This window comes from Malaclemys terrapin, chromosome 5 (assembly GCF_027887155.1).
Source record: "Malaclemys terrapin pileata isolate rMalTer1 chromosome 5, rMalTer1.hap1, whole genome shotgun sequence".
NCBI classification, from domain to species: domain Eukaryota; kingdom Metazoa; phylum Chordata; order Testudines; family Emydidae; genus Malaclemys; species Malaclemys terrapin.
This window is the reverse complement of record NC_071509.1, coordinates 124434661-124455066: the sequence shown is the minus strand read 5'-3', so window position 1 is coordinate 124455066 and position 20406 is coordinate 124434661. Positions and strand designations below refer to the sequence as shown.

The window sequence follows — 20406 nt, the reverse complement described above, 5'->3', positions numbered from 1 at the left end:
ATTCGGTCAAGCCTTTGACAAGTTGAATTGTGCAACGGGAGCTGTGGTGCAAGGCGATACAAAGAGAGACTAACTAGCTTGGTTTCTATAACTTTAATTAGTGAAAAGAACTGCAATTTGGAAAAGAGGTGCAAAACTTAGGTCCAAACCTGGATTTGGAATAAAAATTCAGGTTCCAAGGTTTTGTTTCAGGCCTGTCTTTAGTCATAAGGATGAATCTGGGCAATCTCCTATTTGAATATTGTACCTCAGTAATCACTATGTATGGATGCAGAAAGCAATGATCTTTTCAAATAAGTGATGTGCATAGAAACAAAGACTTCATCTTGCCAGGACTCAGAGTTCTAACAGGAATTTTAATTCAAATCAGGTTAGTCATTTTGGCTTTGAATAGAACTTCCACCATTTGTTTTTTTTTTAAATTGCAGCCAAATGAGAATCAAAAAGGTATGAAATTATTTCTGCCTTTGCAAACAATTTAAAAAGCCCGACCTCTCCCACTTTGAGTTACACTTTGCTGATCAGTGTACAGATAAAAATGCTAACCGCAATGGAAACTCGCTTTTGGAATGTAGTATTTGCTCCAAACAGTAGAATGATCACTAAAAGCAGTGGTCAGTATAACCAGATTACACTCTAAATACCAATAAAGTGCCATGAGCCCAAGAGCAGCTTTGCAAAGGATTACTGAATGTTATTGTTATTATGTAACCATGAATGAACCAAATCTTAAGTTAATTAATTTAAACTCATTGAGCAAATTCTAGCAGAGGACGTAACTGTCAAATGTAGCCCATGCAGAGAATAGCAGAAAAAATTAAATGTCACATTACCATTTTCTTACCTATCACCTGTCTGCAAATGCATCCATTTGAAGCAATGCAGTTGCTCCTGCCACAGCTACCTTCACCACTGGAGGGGGTGTGGATGATGACTCCACATTTCCGTTTTCTTTTCTGCCTCTGCTCGAGAAGTCAGACATTTACAACGGTTAATTAACTCTGCAGCAAGTGACATATGATGACCAGCTAATTTCTGTGGAGAGATTCCTAACTGATCGTTTCCACTGCTTCCAGCCGCTGATTTTTCTTCTCAACTTCTTTAGAAAGTAGATGGTTCTACTTTTCCACTTGGTGCTGTCAATGGTTCTGACACTAGACCATCACAATGTTCTTTCTTCATTTTCTCTTTATCATGAAGGCTTTTTTAAAAATAAAGGAACACATTGAGTGCTGCCAAACCTTTACATTGTACAAAACATCAAAACATGGTTTGTATCCCAAGAGACAGACATTTTATTGTCCCAATCTGTTGTCAGTTACCCTAAAGTAAATTTTTCATGGGGTTACACTGCATTTACCTTGATATCACTAACAGCAGAATACTGATCTAAGTTTTTGTGTGTTTAGCTACATGTTACTTTTAGGTCACTGGATTTAGATTTTTAAATCCACTTCTTCCTTCCCTTTGAAATTTACCATAAAAATAGAGAGATATACACACACATGAGGAGGGGGAGCGAGAGAGTGCAGACAAGAGGAAGACATGGTCTGGACTTGAAACAATAATGGTGAGACAAAAATAACTCATCCACTCACATACAAACCCAAACATAGGAGAAAAGATCTGGGCAGCCCAATATTGTTCCCATTAAAATTAGTGAGATCAAGACTAGGACCCTATGTCTAAACACTTTATATTCGATAAAGAAGAGATCAATAGGATTCAAAGTTCACAAGAACAGAGTATGAATTCTCAGGGAGCTAATCAATGTCTGTATGCAAGTGTGTTTGATTCATCTAAAAGGGAAGGATTTGCAATGGATTCATAGAATGCAAAGCTGCTTATCTTTAAACTGCAGTTTAACAACAGGAAATGAACACATTTAGTTGAGACATGGTTTTTCACTAGTCTCTAAATGCTTCAATGGAAGTTCAGCAGAAAGCAAAACATATGGGTCACATCTAGTGCATTCTAGCTAAAGAAATGAGGGAGCGGTTTGTAAAACAGTACGAGTTTGTGTGTCAGCACTGGAGTAAAATCTGGGTCCTCTTGATCTTCTCTCTCTCTTGTTCTATAGGATAAGAGGCCCTCTAACTGGGGCTACTATTTTGAAAATAAAAAGTTGAACCTGGAAATCATTTATTAAGACATGACTACAGTAAATACAGGCTAAATATTGGAACACAGGTGTATTGTGTTATACAGAGAAGTGCAATGTAATGGTTACTAAATGGTTTCACGTGAAAGATGAGTTTTTTCTGGGTGGCCTGCTGAAGTTCAGTCTGAACAAGGTCTTCTTCATCCAGGTGCAGAGCTCATGCAAGCATTATAATGTCTTTGTGATGGCATTAGACACATCAGATCGAATCTGTTCTGAACAATCAATGTACTGTTGGCAATGGTGTCTCTCAGATTTCCCAAGCACTCTCATAGTTTTCGTCAGTGATGGAAAGTGAGAGCTCATAGGAAAAGGAGGCGTTCCCCAACACTTTCTTGGTCCCAGTTTGGAGGAATGATTGGAGCCATCAAAAGCCTTTTAGAAGAATACCTGGTACTGGATAGTAATTAGCTTATTACAAGAATAAAATAGTTCAATGTTAAGGAAATCTGTGATTAGGACTTTGGGAAAATATGAAGAGGTTGCCCCCAAATAATCCTACCAGTTTAACAATAGGGTCAGTGCACATGTTCCATAGACCTAACTGTAACTTTCTTTAATGCCGAGTTTTAGGGCATTGATTCAAGAAGTTCCCAGTGAACTGGTAACAAAAGCATCAACATACAGAATCCACATAATCGAAATTCTAAGAGAATGAAAAAGAAAACTGAAGAACTGGAGTCAGAGCTATTTAGTGATAAAACCTTTACAAGTGTCATCAGGAAAATGTTATTAGCTGGAGCACAGATTCTGGAAAGCCATAAAAAAAAGTTAACACCCCTAGACTTTTCTAAGCTATCCAGAGAGAGGATATTTTTATTGAATTTTCACTTTTTAAATCTTTTTATGAGTTTGCTCCTCCCCTTGGGTTATCTTTGGCATAGGCTGACTAATAAATCTCTTCAGCAATCTATTTTAGTAGTGCTTTTTTTATTTACTTAATTGTTTTGTATTTTTCAACAGCTAGAGGAATGGATTATGCAGGAAAATTGGGGAATGGGGGTGCAGGAATTTTTACATATCCAAATATTATAGTACATATCACTCACAATTTCTGAAAAGCCACAGGTTCACCAAAAAAGTATGAGGCCTCAAATCTGAGTTTACTGCAGAGGCTTATTCTTTGTTTTGTTTGTTTGGAGTTGATATAACTTCATATCTCGTTAAAACGCAAAAAATTATTCTGAGTTTACTGTGACGATACAAAAACATTGTGAAATTCACAGCACACGCAGCTTGACTTTTCTAAGTAGCTCTTTAAAACATACATGTTAGTATGTGTTAGCTAACATGGGTTAACACCACACCTAAAATCCTAGTCAAGACAAGGCCTTCCAGGGCAGGGAATCAGGCTTCACATCAGAAGCAAGTAGAGCTAATTGCCAATGGTACAATTTGTTCCATTTCTGAAGTTGCGTCAAATAATATTTTACATTTACACAATGCCTTTCATTCCCAAAATATCCCAAACTATAAAAGATACAGTACTGCCAGGCTAAAATCAATGGCGCTTTAATGATGTTCACCCAGCTGAGGATCTGTATTATGTACAAGTTAATAGAAGCAGTTGGAAGGTTATCCCGGTGAACGGTCTGGACCTGAAATAAAGTCTCTCTCAGAACGGTCAATCCTTAAATAAAGCTTAAATTTAATTAAAATGAAAGGAAACATTCTCCACACTCTTAATGAAATCCAAGAAACTCCAGTGCAGTTATCTAAGTAAAACTAAATCTTCTTTAAAGACTGCTGCTAAATCCACTTTTTAAAAAATTGCTGCAAACTTCTTTTCGATGTATGTGGCTAACTAAAGAAATACATCGCTGATTAACCTGGAATCTTCTGGTATCTGAGATTCATGAAACGGAGGTCATATAAAAAGTATACCGGAAGTTAAATACTTGAATCTGGAAACAATCTGCAGACTGGCTCTAAAGCTTATTGTACTGAGATCAAGAGGCTGAGGTACAACTAAGTTATCTGTTATGAGAGAAAAACTCTTATTTGAAAGAAAAGCTTGCCCAGCTTCTAGGCCTACCAGTGGAATACAAAATAAATAGTGTAGCAGCCCAGAATGTATTTTGTCAGAGCCAGATTTTGTTATTTTTATAGCATAGTTGGTATGTAAGATGCTTTACAAACAAGTAAGAAAACAAGGTCCCTCCTCTGGGCGCTCACTATTTAGATACAATAGATACCAATGAAACATGACAGACTGAGAAGAGGGAGGAAAGGTGGCAGGAAGAAGGAAAAAAATAATCCAGTTATGACATTACAACTCAGCACTGCATGATCGATGTTCTAGTCTAAGTCTACAGCAGGGGTTCTCAATTTGTTCTGGATTGTAACCCCCCACATGATCATGACTTCATCTTGTGACCCGCCCTACCCACATTTCTTTGCCATAAAGGACTGTGGGATGTGTGTCAGTAAAAACGATGGGGGGCTGGTGGTGACTGGCAAGGCTCTTGGTGGGTAACAGGTGCAGTGGCTGATGCTGGAGTTCATGTGTGTATGTGGAAACTGAATGCTGCTGTAGGTCCTTTTCACCTCAGCCTGAACGACGCAGAAATCTGGGAGTTAGAAGTCACTGCTTTAAGAAGCTACAGAGCTAGCACTTCAGTCTCTTAAGTGCTCACTTGCCCTATTCTGGAGCAGTGTGATCATGGGATAGCGGTTACAGCTCCTCTGGGTCTGCGTGTTGGGAAATCAGAATGCATGCAGGGGCAAGGGGAGAGGGGCTCCTTCTGTCCCCTCCTGGGCCTGCTGAGTCCTGGCAATGAGGGGATTTTTGTTTAATTCCCCCCCTCCCGCCCGCCGCCCCATCCGCCAGTACAATGACTCACTGGCAGGTGACCCGCATCTAGGTCACACCCCACTGAATGGGACGTACTTGTCTACAGCGCACAACCACTGGCCCACTGGGGGACTTACAGATGTTTTATAAAAATCCAGCTTTGCTATCTTCAGTCACCAAGGGTGAGCTGATAACTTGAGTGAATTGCCCTCCAGTCGAGGTAGTACAAAAGAAACAGTTATTAGTGATCTTGTTAAGAGAAATTTTGAAGATGGGAGATACAGTGTCTCTTGCCATGCCACCATCACCATCACAAGAGAAAACAAATATCTGGGTGTGACAAAGGATCATCTGATAATAGGTTGACTGACATATAACAGAACCTACTTTCCTTGGGCCAGACTTAACCTGTGGCCTACCTCCTTAGCTAATCAGCTACCCAGATCGTGGCATTTTCATATGCATATTGATGAGCACTGTTGCAAGTAAAAAGAGAAAGTTGAGAAAAAGCCATTGGTTTCTTTCATTGTAAAGAGATTGCCACAAGGTGCCACTATGACAGCGCTGTCACTGAGGAGGGACTTCTCGCAGAGGAGACAACACTTGACATGTTATGCAGACTGCCCTTCAAAACCCATCACTGGCTGACAATTATGCCCTTGGATAAAGACTCAGCTATACTATCCAAGCAGTCAAGAGACTATATATAAATATGAGAGTTAAGGGCATGATTCCCAGCTGAGAATGTCAAAACACTTATCTGTCTTGACTTTAAAAGCCTCTGGTTAAGTGGAGGATGAATCACTACAAAGCTGGTTCTGAGCTGCAAATCAAATTACAAATATGTTAGAAACTGGTTAAATGAATAACCCTAATGCACCATTGTTTTACTATATAAACACATTTCCTTCTTTGCTAGGTGTCACTTAAGAAGTCTCTGCTGTTTTCTGAAATGTACTTCACATCACTAGTTTCATCAGGCTAAATCTCTAATACATTTAACATTTCATCTTGTTTATACTTTCAAGAAGTTAATAACAATTTTTAAAAAGAGTTAGTACAAAATAAAAATATTTCTCAAAACATCTCAGGAATGAGATCAATAAAATAAGTCAATTTTCAGAAATAGGAAAAAGAAAATCTCCATAGCACTTTCTGATATAATAGTTAGAGCTGGTCAGGAGTTTTCCGTGGAAATGTATTTCTGATGGAAAACACAGTTTCCACAAAATCAAAATTTGCCAACAGAAAATTCAGACCATTGGGCAGGATGGAGGCATCAGGCTCCAAAACGACAACTTCCATGAGACAATGTTTTTTTTAAACAACTAACAAAATCATCCAAAGCATAGGAGTTGGTGGTGATGGGGGACTTTAACTACTCAGATATCTGTTGGGAAAATAACACAGGAGGGCACAGATTATCCAAAAAATGCTTGGACTGTATTGGAGACAATTTTTTTTTTTTAATTCAGAAGGTGGAGAAAGCTATTAGGGGAGAGGCTGTTCTAAATTTGATTTTGTCAAATAGGGCGGAAGTGGTTAAGAATTTGAAAGTGGAAGGCAGCTTGGGTTAAAGTGATCATGAAATGAGAGAGTTCATGATTCTAAGGAATGGTAGGTGGGAGAACAAAATAAAGATAATGGATTTCAAGAAGGCAGATTTTAGCAAACTCGGGGAGTTGGTAGGTAAGATCCCATGGGAAGCAAGTCTAAGGGGGAAAAAAAATAGAAGACAGTTGGCAGTTTTTCAAAAATACATTATTAAGGGCACAAGAGCAAACTATCCCACTGTGTAGGAAAGATAGGAAGTATGACAAGAGATGACCCTGGATTAACCAGGAGATCTTCAAGTATCTAAAAATAAAAAAAAAGTCCTTCAAAAAGTGTAAAATAGGTCAAATTACAAAATTTGAATATAAACAAATATTCAGGGACAAAATTAGAAAGGCCAAGGCACAAAACGAGATCAAACTAGCTAGCGACAAAGGGTGACAAGAAAACATTCTATAGATACATTAGACACAAGAGGAAGACCAAGGATAGGGTAGACCCGTTACTCAATGAGGGTGGAAAAACAACAACACAACATGGGGAAATGGCAGAAGTGCTTAATGACTTCTGTGTTTCGGTTTTCACCAAGAAGGTTGGTGATGATTGGACCTCTAACATAGTGAATACCAGTGAAAATGAAGTAGGATCAGAAGAGGCTAAAATAAGGAAAGAACAAATTAAAAATTACTTAGACAAATTAGATGTCTTCAAGTCACCAGGGCCTGATGAAATGCATCCTAGAATACTCAAGGAGCTGACTGAGGAGATATCTGAGCCATTAGCGATTGTCTTTGAAAAGTCATGAAAGACGGGAAAGATTCCAGAAGACTGGAAAAGGGCAAATATGGTGCCCATCTATAAAAAGGGAAATAAGGATAACCCAGGGAATTACAGACCCATCAGCCTTGTGGAGGGGGGGGGGAAGTGGTAGACATAGTATATCTTGACTTTAGTAAAGCTTTTGATGCTGTCTCTCATGACCATCTCATAAACAAACTAGGGAAATGAAACCTAGATGGTGCTACTATAAGGTGGGTGCAAAACTGGTTAGAAAACCTTTCCCAGAGATAATGACATACAGAGTACACTTATAAAGTTTGCGGATGATACCAAGCTGGGAGGAGTTGCAAGTGCTTTGGAGGATAGGATTAAAATTCAAAATGATCTGGACAAACTGGAGAAATGGTCTGAAGTAAATAAGATGAAATTCAATAAGGACAAATGAAAACTACTCAATTTAGGAATGAACAATCAGTTGCACACATACAAAATTGGAAATACTAGGAAGGAGTATTGCGGAAAGGGATCTGGGAGTCATAGTGGACCACAAGCTAAATATGTAATGCTGTTGCAAAAAAAGCGAACATAATTCTGGGATGTATTAAGCAGGAGTGTTGTAAGCAAGACACAGGAAGTAATTCTTCTGCTCTACTCTGCACTGATTAGGCCTCAACTGGAGTATTGTGTCCAGTTCTGGGCATCACATTTCAGGAAGGATGTGAACAAATTGAAGAGAGCCCAGAGAAGAGCAACAAAAATGATTAAAGGTCTAGAAAACATGACCTATGAGCATAGGCGCTTACTCTGTGGGTGCTCCGGGGCTGGAGCACCCACCGGGAAAAATTGGCAACTTCCCGACCTGCCCCCCTCACCTCACCTCTGCCTCTGCTCCGATGATCAGTGAGCTTCTCTTTCCATACCTGATCCCCATGCATGGGTTCACATATCAGCTCTGGTGAAGATGGGGACTTCTGGGTGAAAATAGAAGAGAGTGCTTTCAACTCATTCCATTATATCGTAACTTGGCATTCAAATTCTCTAAAGTCTAACTGTTCTCTCTCTTTGAGCTACTCAGTCAGAGCTATCACCTGTATACATACTTTCCTCAGATAACCCTCTATCTGTGTTCTTTAGAGAGAAAGAGGTTATTTTGCTAGTTCACATGACTATGCAGCGTGGCTACTGGAAGGGACTTTTCTTACTAGTTTAGCTGTGAAAGGAATCCAACAGAACTTCACAAAGCCTCCAGAGTCAGCTGCTAGTGGAATTGTTATTTGGTTGATAGATACACTTTGGTGAAGTCAGAAAGGAGACTTGATTTGACCAGTGGTCAAAATAACCATAACACTAGAAATAATCTCTTACCAGCCTGGCCAATAATGACGTCTCCAGTGAGTCCCCCATTTTGGGGACAAAAGAAAACGATGAAGGAATTGTACGGGCCCCAGGTCAGGAAAGATGAAAGTTGCATGCTGTGTTAGAACTTGCAACGTGTCTCTCAGAAAGAAGTTGTTTCAAACATATGCAGGTGGGACACAGTCAAAAACAGAAAGACCCAAAAGAAGCACTCAGAGAGTAGGAAAAAGGAGGGTAATGGGCAAAAACACAATATAGGGTGAAAGGAGTGCAGAGTCATGCAAAGCACTGAAGGTGAGAACTTGAGGAGGAAAGAGCATGTAGTCTAATAAACACTTTTGACCATAAATCCTGAACAGGCATGCTACAAATCTATCTGTTTCTCTCTCTCAGCATTGAAGACAATGAGCTAAACCCACCCTAGGATTTGTGTAAGTAACCCTGCCTTCCCATCCTTCAGGGTGAAAAACCCATTCAACACTTGGGCTCAGGAGGCTAGACTGGTACCATTTAAACCTCCCTGTGCCAGGATCTCTGCATATGGTCCCATAAGTGCTAGAGGTCTTAAAAGGAGGCTGCTAAATTATGTCCTGATAGTGCAAGCAAGTCAGTGGGGCAGGGTGAGGAGGTGTAGAGCAGCTTTCAGGAAGAGGGCCCTGATGATCTTGGACTCCTCTCTCCCTAGTTTTTGTAGACCTGTTTGCTGAAGCCACTGAGGCACCAAGCAAAGAAACCTAAGCATAAAAGATTAAGGAGTTGTGTTTTCCCTGAGCCTATTTTACTTGAAAATAGTCTTGGAGCTACATTTGCATTAGACAAAGAACTCAGGAGTCTACACTACTTACATTCCTTCTTCATTTTACTTTTCTATTTCTGTCCCTCATATGGCTCTGATTCTGCAAAGCACATAAGCAAGTGCCTAACATTATGCCTGTGAGTAATTTCCCAGTCCTGTTCAGCAGAGCACTTCACCATATGTCTACGGTTGTGCACATGCTTAAGTGCTTTGCAGCCCCACTGTTTCTATCGCTATAAGTCCAGTCACAACAAGACAACAATGAGATTTTGTACAGTATTTCAGCAAAGAACCCTAAAGTAACTGACAAACTCCAGTGACAGGTCTTTCTAAGTAAAACTTACTAAATTATTGGAGTGCAGCTAATAAAGCTAATGACTTCTTCGCTAATAGCCGCTGAGCTCCAACAAACAGCTAATGGCATTGATCCTAATGAGATCAGACATCAGTTCCTCTCAATCCTATCAAGTTCTATTTGATTTCATGGGTTTATTAAAAAATCAATTCATTGTTTCATTGCTTAGTCATTTTATGAGTTATTTATAAAACATGTGCTGGATATTCAAAAGATAGTAGTCAGCCAAAATATTTTGTCCAGCTAAACGTATTTTGGACATGCAATTGTTTGTGTGTGAAAATGGCATTAGTTTCAAAGGATGCAGTAGCCATGAAATGATACCAGAAATCAGAGTTTATCTGGTCAATGCAAAGCCTCATGATCACTTGGACCAGCCTTCGAGCATTTCCTGCATACCTGCTGTTTCACAGAATCTTCAAAGACAAAGATATATGGATATGTGAATGACATACCCTGTCATTCATATATTTATTTGTTTTAGAATGGCAGGGTATGTCATTCACATACGCATTATCATCATCCTCTCCAATCATCCTCTTCTTTCATCTCACAATCTTCTATAGAAGTCTCTAAATCTGTTTTCTGTGGTGAACTACATCTGCTCAGTGCATTAGATATTTTAGAAGCTAAGTAAACCTAAGCATGAAACAACAGTCAGCATGAATAAGACACACAGACCTTTACAGGATACACCATACCAAACAATGCCAAGAGCTTATCTTTCTTTACATACTTTATAAGGAATTAAAAATACTAGAGCTATTTAATGTGGATGATTATGGGAAAATATGCCCTACACACAAGTAGGACTTTCCAATTGTCTCCTCATTTCATTTTGAAGGAAATAGTAATGGTACTTTTCAGAGTAACAGCATCCGAAGAAGTGGGCTGTAGTCCACGAAAGCTTACGCTCTAATAAATGTGTTAGTCTCTAAGGTGCCACAAGTACTCCTGTTCTTAGTAATGGTACTGTACTGTACACTGGTATGTTTGTCATTTAGGCCTGGATTCAACAAAGCACATAAGCATGGGCATTCTTGGCAATCTCAAGCATGGGTTTAAGTCCCATTCAAGGAAACAATGCACTTATACAGGAAGCCAACATGTGAGTTTAAAATGCACTTTCCATGAATATTTACTAGGAAAAACTAATTTTAGTATTTTATGAAAATAAGATTCTAGAACTCATATTAGCCATCAACATAGGGAATACATTAGCCCTTGATCCTGCAAACATCTATGCAAATGCTTAACTTGATCGAAGGGTAAGTCTACATTGCATCCGGGAGCAAGCCTCCCAGCCCAGGTTCACAGACTTGTGCTAGTGCTAGTGCTCTAAAAATAGCTGTGAAGACTTGTGGCTCAGGCTCAAAGCACGGTCTAGGAGTCGTTTTTAAAGCTCTAGCACGAGCCCCACTATCACAAGTCTGTGGACCTAGGCTGGGCGGCTTGCTCCCAAATGCAGTGCAGACGTACCCACTGAGAGCTGACCTTGAAATCTAGAGCTGGCTGGAAAAAGAAATGTCCCTTTTGGGGGATAGTCTAGGTTGTTGACGTTTTGTTCCACGTTGGAATAAAATGCTGACATCCCATAATTAGGGCCAGCTTTAAGCACCAGGTGCAGGTGCCTAGGGCAGCAAATCTGAAGGGGCGGCACTCCGTCCATTCTTGGGGCAGCACTCTGACTTTTTTTTTTTCCCCTTCTTCGGAGGCAGCTTTTTCTTTTTTTTCTTCTTCAAAAGCAGTTCGGCGGCAGCTTTTTCTTTCTTTTTTTTTTTTTGCTTCGCCGCTTGGGGCGGCAAAAAAGATAGAGCCGGCCCTGCCCATAATTGCTGGCAAAATGGAAAAATCCATTTCACTCACCAACCTGTCTGCTGCCTACTGGGCAGTCAGCTAACAGGCCAGAGCGCCAGACATTCCACCCGCCCGCCAGCTGGGGAGCCAGCTTACCCAACCAAGATGGCAGCTGGACAGTCTACTTACCCACCACGTGGATAGCTGGGGAACTGGCAAATGAGGCAGCTGGAACTGGTGAGCTGGACAAAGCCCACTCTACCAGCCAGCCTGATTTCTATCAAAAGTGTAGACAGAATCAACAGGTTCTTGGAACATTTCAATTCTGCCAAAGCAACTTTTCCCAATGGAAAATGGTTCTGTCAGAAAACTTTCACCATCCCTACCTGGGACTACTGCGAGTAGTAAAGTTAAGCATGTGCTTTACTGTTTGCAGGAACAGAGCTCTTAGTGCCTATCTAAAAACTCTAAAAATCACCTGAACCAGTACAGAATGAGAGAAAAAATATTTCCAATATCTGTTTGGTCCAAATAAATCTTTGCAACAGCAATAACCTGATTCAAATTACTTTCCAATTTTGCCTCTATTTCCTGCTTATGCTATGACACCTCAAAGGTTCTAACTGCTCAAAAGATATAATCCAGAAATATAAAATTTTATCCTTGATAAATTACTATTAAAGTAAAAAAAAAGCTTCAGAATTCAGACAGACAGGACAGAAATCAGATCCTAATACTCCAGGCCATTGCCTTCTACTCTGGTGGCATAAAAACCAATATTTAAGTATCTGAATCCTTCAGAAGCAGTTCTGTCTGGAGGATGTGATTTCAGTGGAATTGGAAATGCTTTCTCTATAGCTGTCATATATTGTTCCAACAAGTTTATCTACATACTTATATGGCCACACTGTGGTAGTTTCTCAAACAAACATTAAAATATATGCACTTACTATACCCCTGTGAGGTATAATTCTCTCCAGTTTTCAAGTTGAGTTACAGATTCAGTTCCAATTACTATGCACAATCTAGAGTTTCATTACATTTTGTTTCCTGAGTTAGCGTACTCATCCTTGACTCTTAACTTGATTGGAGGTATTCAATATGGTCTATCTCTACCCTTTAATTTTACTTGTGAATCATTTAACTTATTCTCTACTTCTGTGATTCTTAAAATATTAGTCAAGCAGCAAATTTAATATACAGAGATTGTACTAAATCTAATATTTACTTCAGGAAAATATTTTAATTTTGTACGTCTTCTGCTGAAAACTTATCTTGCATAAGGGTGGCGCAGAGAGATTGTCTATTGCAATGTCCCATTCCTTCAACCCTGCCCTTTTTTAAAAGGTAGAAATCATTTCTGCAACTCCTGTTCACAGTAGTTCTTAGATATCTCCCCATTAACATGGGAGTTGCTATACTGAATCAGACCCAGAGTCCATCTATTTCAGTATCCTTTCTTTCATAGTGACCAGTATCACCTGTTTAAAGTGTACTGTGCTTTGTGAAAGCTAGCTGGTCATTAGTAAAAACAGTCACTTTCTCTTGAGAGAAAGCAAATCACAAGAGCTGGACTAAGGTCAGATCTGCTTGGACAGTCTAAGGCTACATCTACACTACAGGGGGGGGTCGATTTAAGATACGCAAATTCAGCTACGCGAATAGCGTAGCTGAATTCGACGTATCGCAGCCGACTTACCCCGCTGTGAGGACGGTGGCAAAATCGACCTCTGCGGCTTTCCGTCGACGGCGCTTACTCCCACCTCCGCTGGTGGAGTAAGAGCGTCGATTCGGGGATCGATTGTCGCGTCCCGATGGGACGCGATAAATCGATCCCCGAGAGGTTGATTTCTACCCGCCGATTCAGGCGGGTAGTGTAGACCCAGCCATAGTGAAGTACAGTTGGACTGCAAGCCCAAACCCCAGGTCTGGGAGGGAGAGGGACATAGGTCCCTGCCCACAGAGAGATGACAACTGGAGGCCTGAGACCTAAAGGGGCACCCCCTGAGCAGACCATGAAGGGGCAGAGGGACAGTTAATTCGGGATCTATGACAGAGTACACCCAGCTTTGTTCAACCAGCAGCACATTGTGCAGCTAGCTGTGCTGGGGCAGATCTAAATTTAGGTCTAGTGTTGAACAGGAAGTAGCAGATTTGCCATGATTCACTTAAAAATAAATCAGTGTATTATTAGTAAATTGCCAAGAATTTGTTCATGGATCTTGTCTAGGTGACTAGAGAACATGACTGGTCAAATCAGATATATTTTTTAGAGGAACAGCAGTAACTACAGTGAGCTTGATGACAGAAAAATCATGCTACGCTGTGCCAAAATCATCCTGAAATTATTCTCATTTGCTTAACTAAACCCCAGGTGAATCAGGGTTGCTTGTCCACTTACAAATTAGCATAATTCCATGGATTTCTTTGCACTTTATTTCAGCAGCCATCAATGTTTCTATTATTAAAAATAGGAAGCACAAGTAATATGATGAAAGTCTGATACAATATACAGATTATATATCAGAAGAGTTCCACATTATTAATACCTTTATTTGGCTGTCTGGAGAGTCTCATATAGCAAAGTGTTCAGATGCACACCCAGTTTCAGAACTTTCCTCCTTAGCTGAGTGTCTGGACAGGATGTATGCAGTTGCATTTGTTTTCTTTGGGAAAAGAAAAGCTAAGCAACAATTCATTGTGGTGAGAAGTATTTTGTAAAGCCTGTGTTTCTAGATTACTCACCCAAGCAGACGTCTTTCTTTTCTTTTTATCTAAATGAAACAGCACTGCACCTGTCTCTAGAACTGGATAAACCTGCCCTTGACAACAATTTGTGAACTGCCCAATCTAATACGAATCCCACACTTGACTCATATCATTGATAACTTCATACCAGCCTTAGTTCCAGGCCTCTGCCTTTACTGTTAACAACATCAATGAAGGATGGTTTAATACTTACCGGATACAGTATTATGCCTCTGTTTGATCAGAGATTGCCAAGTCAATACATTTAAATTCTGAGAAAGGATTTCTGAAGGGTATGGTTGCCTCTAGGGAAAGGCAGACACAAGAACTATATACTTGGTCACCATTCAATTGTTTTCATGTAATTTACTGACTTCTGAAAACTATTCAGTTTCTATAAAATGATAATGTTCCCTCCCCTATAGATTGGATTTTCATTATAGAGACACTAAATAAAACATAGTGCCAATTCCTACGATGCTAATAAACAGAACTCAAAATTTGCCAGAGACTCCAAAGTTGTAATTAGATCATAAACAAAATGGAGATAAGTCATCCTAATGACAGCTCTGGAGATAAGTCATCCTAATGACAGCTCTTAAGATAGACCTCTGAACTGTTTCCATGTTCCATCATTAGAAGCAATGAAGCAAATCTATCTGTAATGGAAATCCACTGACTTTGGTGGAATTACAACAGACATTTTCTCAGTGAGAGTCACATTAGTTAGTCAACTACACATTTCTATTAGGGCTGGCTGAAAAGCAACAGTTCAGGTTCACAAAAATATTGAGTTTTCAATATTTCATTTTGTGCTGCATCAGAACAAAACCTAGACCTTTCACATTGTTGTAAAAAATACAATAAGTGAGACTTCCCTTCTTCTCTCCTTTCCCCCCAAATTAAAAAAGCTAATAGCTCAGTGGTTAGGGTGCTCACCTAGGATGTAGAAGAGGCAGGTTCAAGTCCCTGCTCTGAATCAGGCAGAGTGCCTGCATCATTAGGCCAGAGTCAGTCTCTCCTGTTGGAGCTGTTACACTTTGTATAAATAGTTACATATTTATTTTCAGACAGACTCTATAGTCCCGTGGGTAGAGCATTCACCTGGAATGTGAGAGACCCACTCAAGTCCCTGCTGCAAATTAGGCAGAGCAGTGATTTGAACCACATCTCCGGTGAGTGCCCTAACCACAGGGGTATTGGCTATTCTGATATGGGTTGATCTGTGTATCTCTCTTTGCTTTTGTCTGTCCTTGACTTGAGGAACCTTCCCAACCAAAGTTTTGTTGAAACAGATATGATTCCATGGAAACTTCTTGTTTCGATGAATCAAAGTTCTGTCAAATAATCTCTGACCAGCTCTAATTTTTATGTATATATTTTTTAAAGATTTTTTTTTGACTGACAATGGTCTTTTGTAGTAAAAAAAAAAAAAATAATTGTATCTGGCCAGCTTTCTGAACAGGTGAATGGTGCCAATTTAGACAACATTACAGGAAATCTCCTTCAAGGAGGTGGTAAACCCCAAAGCAATAACCACAGTATCAGGCAAACCTGTTGGACTGTTACGATGACGGGACTTCAGAAAAAATATTTCCAGTTGTAAGCTAATTTGGGATGGTGGGTCCGGGTATTTACAAACAGGCTGACTATTTGTAGGTTACAGCTGTGTAGAGTAGCTTAGCAGAATGAGAAGCCCTTTGTAGGGCTCAGTGTTACGAAGTGCTGGGCGCTCTCAATTTGCATTGGCTTCTGTAAGAGTTGAGGGTGTGCGACACCTTACAGAGTCAGGTCCTAAATTTGGCCACTTCCCTCAAGCTGCTGGACACTAACTAACCTTTTGCCAGAAGCTGGGTACAGCATAAAACCCAATTTCAAGAAAAAGCACCGTTTCAAGTTTTGTGTTTTCTTTTGTCTGTACTTGGTAGCACCACAACGAAACAAATATAATATCTGACCTACTACAGTTCATTTTCTTGCACATGCACACACACATACGAACACATTGATTTCCACATCATGCGTAGCTTTCACTGTACTACAAGTAACTACAATTAGTTCTCATTGATTAGCTCTGAGTTGGTGGGTAATTTCAGGAATCTAGGTCAAACATAGCTGCAGCAATGGAACAAACCTGTCATCTGCTGCACTGCTGTTCAGTTAAAATGTGTGCAGCCAAAGTCATAAAAAGGTCAGTTTTTTTCTTTCAAAACAGCACACTGTGTTGGAAGGGGGTCCCTTGTGATGGCTGGTGATTACATTGGCTACAGAGCATACAAACCTCTATGTTAAGTAAACCTTGCCAAAGCTGTGAACCATGCCAGAGTGCCGGAATATTTGTCATGTTTTTTCCTGAAAAAAGAATACAGATGCATGTTAATTCCTGAGTTAGAGTAATTGGTCAACTCATGTACTTCTGAATGTTGAGATCAATGCTCCATGTGACGAATCATAATCAAGTTCATCGTCATGTTTAAGCTCTACCACACATACAGTCACTCACTGATAAAATCCCAGTGTGCTTGGGCTCCAGAACATTGCATTTAATCTGATTATAGTCTCATCCAACCCATTAACCTCTTTACAGCGCCATCAAAATATTAAGATAGCGTAATAGCATTATCCTACATTGTTTAGGCCCAAACTGTGGCTGACTCCTGCAGGGAACCTCCCCTTCCTGCCTGTTGTATTAAGAATAAAATCTCTTAAAAGCAGCTCAAAAAAAAAAAAAAAAAAAATCAGCGCCATCAAATTCTGGCCTGAATGTAATCTGTGAACTGCTTCCCTGCTCCTTTCCAGATCAGAGTGATCCAACTCATGGTAAAGGAGCACTGGTGTAGGAAGTGCGGGAAACAGGACTGTACCCCCCTCCCCCGTTTTTTTGCAATATCTTCCTTATAAATGACCAAGGGACTTGCATCTTCATTACTTTTACTCTCCAACTTTTAAAACCTTTAAACACATTATATTAACCTTCAAGAAAATGAAAATCTTTTCAATATTCATTATACTAGCATAAAAACTTAGAACACCTTTTGGGTGCTAATTGCTAGTTCTTTACAGGAAAAGAGAAATATGTTACCAAAAGCATGAACAGTACAGTAGTTATATTAATCTCCTTCTCTGGCTGAGAAAAAGAATCCTTCACATTTAGTAAGATTGCTGAGGTTTTGGCAGGAGTAGCAGTTTCAGGACAAAAGAGAATTTACAAGAAATAGTGCCATCCCCAGAATGTATGACGCATGTGCTTATTACCAACATTTTTTCTCAATTATTACTCATGTGTCACAGGGTACTTCTTCAGCTACCCAGGCAGCAGCACTGCCTAGCCTGTGTTCATGATCTCAGTCACACACACACACACACACACACACACACACACACACACACACACACACACACTTTATTTCTTTTCTATCACATGTACCTTTAATCCTCTGTTTTCAAACAGGGCAGGATGTAGAGCAGGTATCCAGCAGGAGGAGCTTTCCACACAGCTTCTCTCCTCCCCCTCCTGTTCCTCCCAATTATATATCCTCCCAGTTACTGAACCAATTGTCTCATTAGCCCAGCAATTGCTATCAAGCGTCAGCAATCCCTAACAGATACAGGTTGATTGGCTCCAGTTAAGCCTTCACTCATCTCTGTGCTGCAGCAACTTCAGCCACCAGGCTGCTGCAACTAGCCCGGGATGGGCAAACTTTTTGGCCCGAGGGCCACATCTGGGTATGGAAATTGTGTGGCGGGCCATGAATGCTCACGAAAGTGGGGTTTGGGAGGGGGTGAGGGCTCCAGCTGGGGGTGTGGGCAGAAATGAGGAGTTCAGGGTATGGGAGGGGGCTCCGGGCTAGGGCAGGGTGCAGAGGAGGGTGAGGGCTCCAGCTAAGGGTATGGGCTCTGGGATGGGGTTGGGGTGCAGGAGGGTGCTCCAAGCTGGAACAAAGGGGTTTGGAGGGCAGGAGGGGGATCAGGGCTGGGGCAGGGGGTTGGGGTGCAGGAGTGGGTCAGGGGTCTAGGATCCTGTGCTTACCTCAAGCAGCTCCCAGAAGCAGCGGCATGTCCCCCCTCCGGCTCCTACATGGAGGCACAGCCAGGTGGCTCGGTGCGCTGACCCATCCGCAGGCGCTGCCCCTGCAGCTCCCATTGGCCATGGTTCACGGCCAATGGGAGCTGTGGGGGTGGTGCTTGGGGTGGGGGCAACGTGCGGAGCCCCTGTCTGCCCCTACGGATAGGAACCAGAGGGGGGACATGCCACTGCTTCTGGGAGCCACGTGGAGCGGGGTAAGCCCCTGGCTGGAGTGGGGCAAGCTCTGGACCCCATTCCCCAGTGGGAGCTCGGGGGTCGGATTAAAACATCTGAAGGGCCGGATGCGGCCCTGGGGCCGTAGTTTGCCCACCCCTGAACTAGCCCTCTGTCACACCATGCTATTGTGTGTCTGCAGACAGGACATGCATGTATATGCAACCGCATATGTAGTGGTTAAAGGAGAAGGAGTTCACCATTTCTAGTAGTTACATGTCACTTTGGTGGTGGCATTTGATCATTTTTTTGGTGCAATACGACAGGGAGAAGAGAATGGGAAAGAGAGAATACATTTATCAGAAAGGAGTCCACATCCCCAAGCAAGACCACAGCCACTTGAACAGAGTGTCTGCTCACACATACAATGTGGTGCCGTGGAGGACAACGGTGTCCAACTCATAGGCCCACAAGTTTCTATGTTTGCATTTGATTATGAATTGAAAATGTGTTCCCTGAGTCATATAGTTCTTTTTAAATTCAAGTGTTTGAATTGGGTCCATTGCAATGCATAGGTGGTATAGGGAGCCCCTCCCCAGCTGTCTGCAACTGCTTCCCCTGCAACTTCAGGAGGAGTTAGCAGCCAGATCTGAGCAGCTGCTGTCCTTTTCCTACAGCCATCTTCCACATCAATGTGGAAGAGAAGTTGTTCTGGCTACACCAGTGCCTGCTTCCTTGCCAGGATGAGAGAGTTCCAGGGAGAGCAGGATGGGAGTTTGGGAGCTTAAGTGACTCTGTTTGAGGCTAGGGGAGCATCTGGCAAAGGACGGCTCCCTGCCAAGGCAGTCCAGGAGAAAAGTAAAGAGAAGAAGCTGAGAAACAACAGCCCACTTGGAAAGAAGACTCAGTTTGAAAGTTAAGTTTGGGGAGATACCTATTTTTTATTACATCTGCCAAGTACACACCTTGCTGGCACAACTACACATCCAATTTTCTATACCTTCCAAAGATCCGTGTTACAACCTGCTTTCTTTGGTTCCGTACATCTGTCAGCAAGTCACTGGAATCAGAAAGGTGCATTGTCTGAACTAGTAGTGATTAAGCATGACTTTCAAGAAACAAATCACTAGCAAATGAAAATAAGACAACAATTTATTTAGCCGTGATTTCAGTCCTGTGTAGGAAGAGCAGTGTTTATTTATAAGTGCACAGGGCAAGACACCTGCATCTCGTTTGTGGACTACATATGTACACTGCACAGATGCTCAGTGTAGAACATGGTTATAAGCCAAACCATGCACCGTGTGATGATAAGTACCCAATTGGGTCAGATTTCCACAAGGGACTAAATGGAAGAAAAAACAACGAGGCGTCCTTGTGGCACCTTAAAAACTAACACATTTATTTGGCCGTAAGCTTTCGTGGGCTAGAACCCACTTCATCAGATGCATAAAGTGAAAAAAATACAGGAGCAGGTATAAATACATGAAAGGATGGGGGTTGCTTTACCAACTATGAGGTCAGTCTAACGAGATAAATCGATTAACAGCAGGATATGCAGGGATGAAAAATAACTTTTGAAGTGGTAAGAGAGTGGCCCATTACAAACAGTTGACAAGAAGGTGTGAGTAACAGTAGGGAAAAATTTTAGTATTGGGGAAATTAAGTTTAGGTTTTGTAATGACCCAACCATTCCCAGTCTTTATTCAGGCGTAATCTGATGGTATCCAGTTTGCAAATTTCTTCAAATTCACCAAGCAATTTCTGTGAACAAAAGCTTCATAGGAAATTTTATTATTTTTGGCTAAGAAGAAACATGGATTTA

General features: G+C 41.1%; 1 long non-coding RNA gene across 2 annotated transcripts; it reads right to left on the bottom strand.

The window, feature by feature from the left end:
- Window positions 1-1119: 1119 nt before the first annotated feature.
- LOC128838356 (uncharacterized) lies at window positions 1120-16693 on the bottom strand. 2 transcript variants are annotated; one of them, XR_008445165.1, is made up of 3 exons: window positions 16623-16693; window positions 8167-8260; window positions 1120-1201 (listed from the first exon to the last, which is right to left on the bottom strand). It is a non-coding gene; the product is annotated as an uncharacterized LOC128838356 (long non-coding RNA). The 2 variants fall into 2 exon arrangements; XR_008445166.1 differs by lacking the exon at window positions 16623-16693 and adding an exon at window positions 8655-8724.
- Between the last annotated feature and the right edge of the window lie 3713 nt (window positions 16694-20406).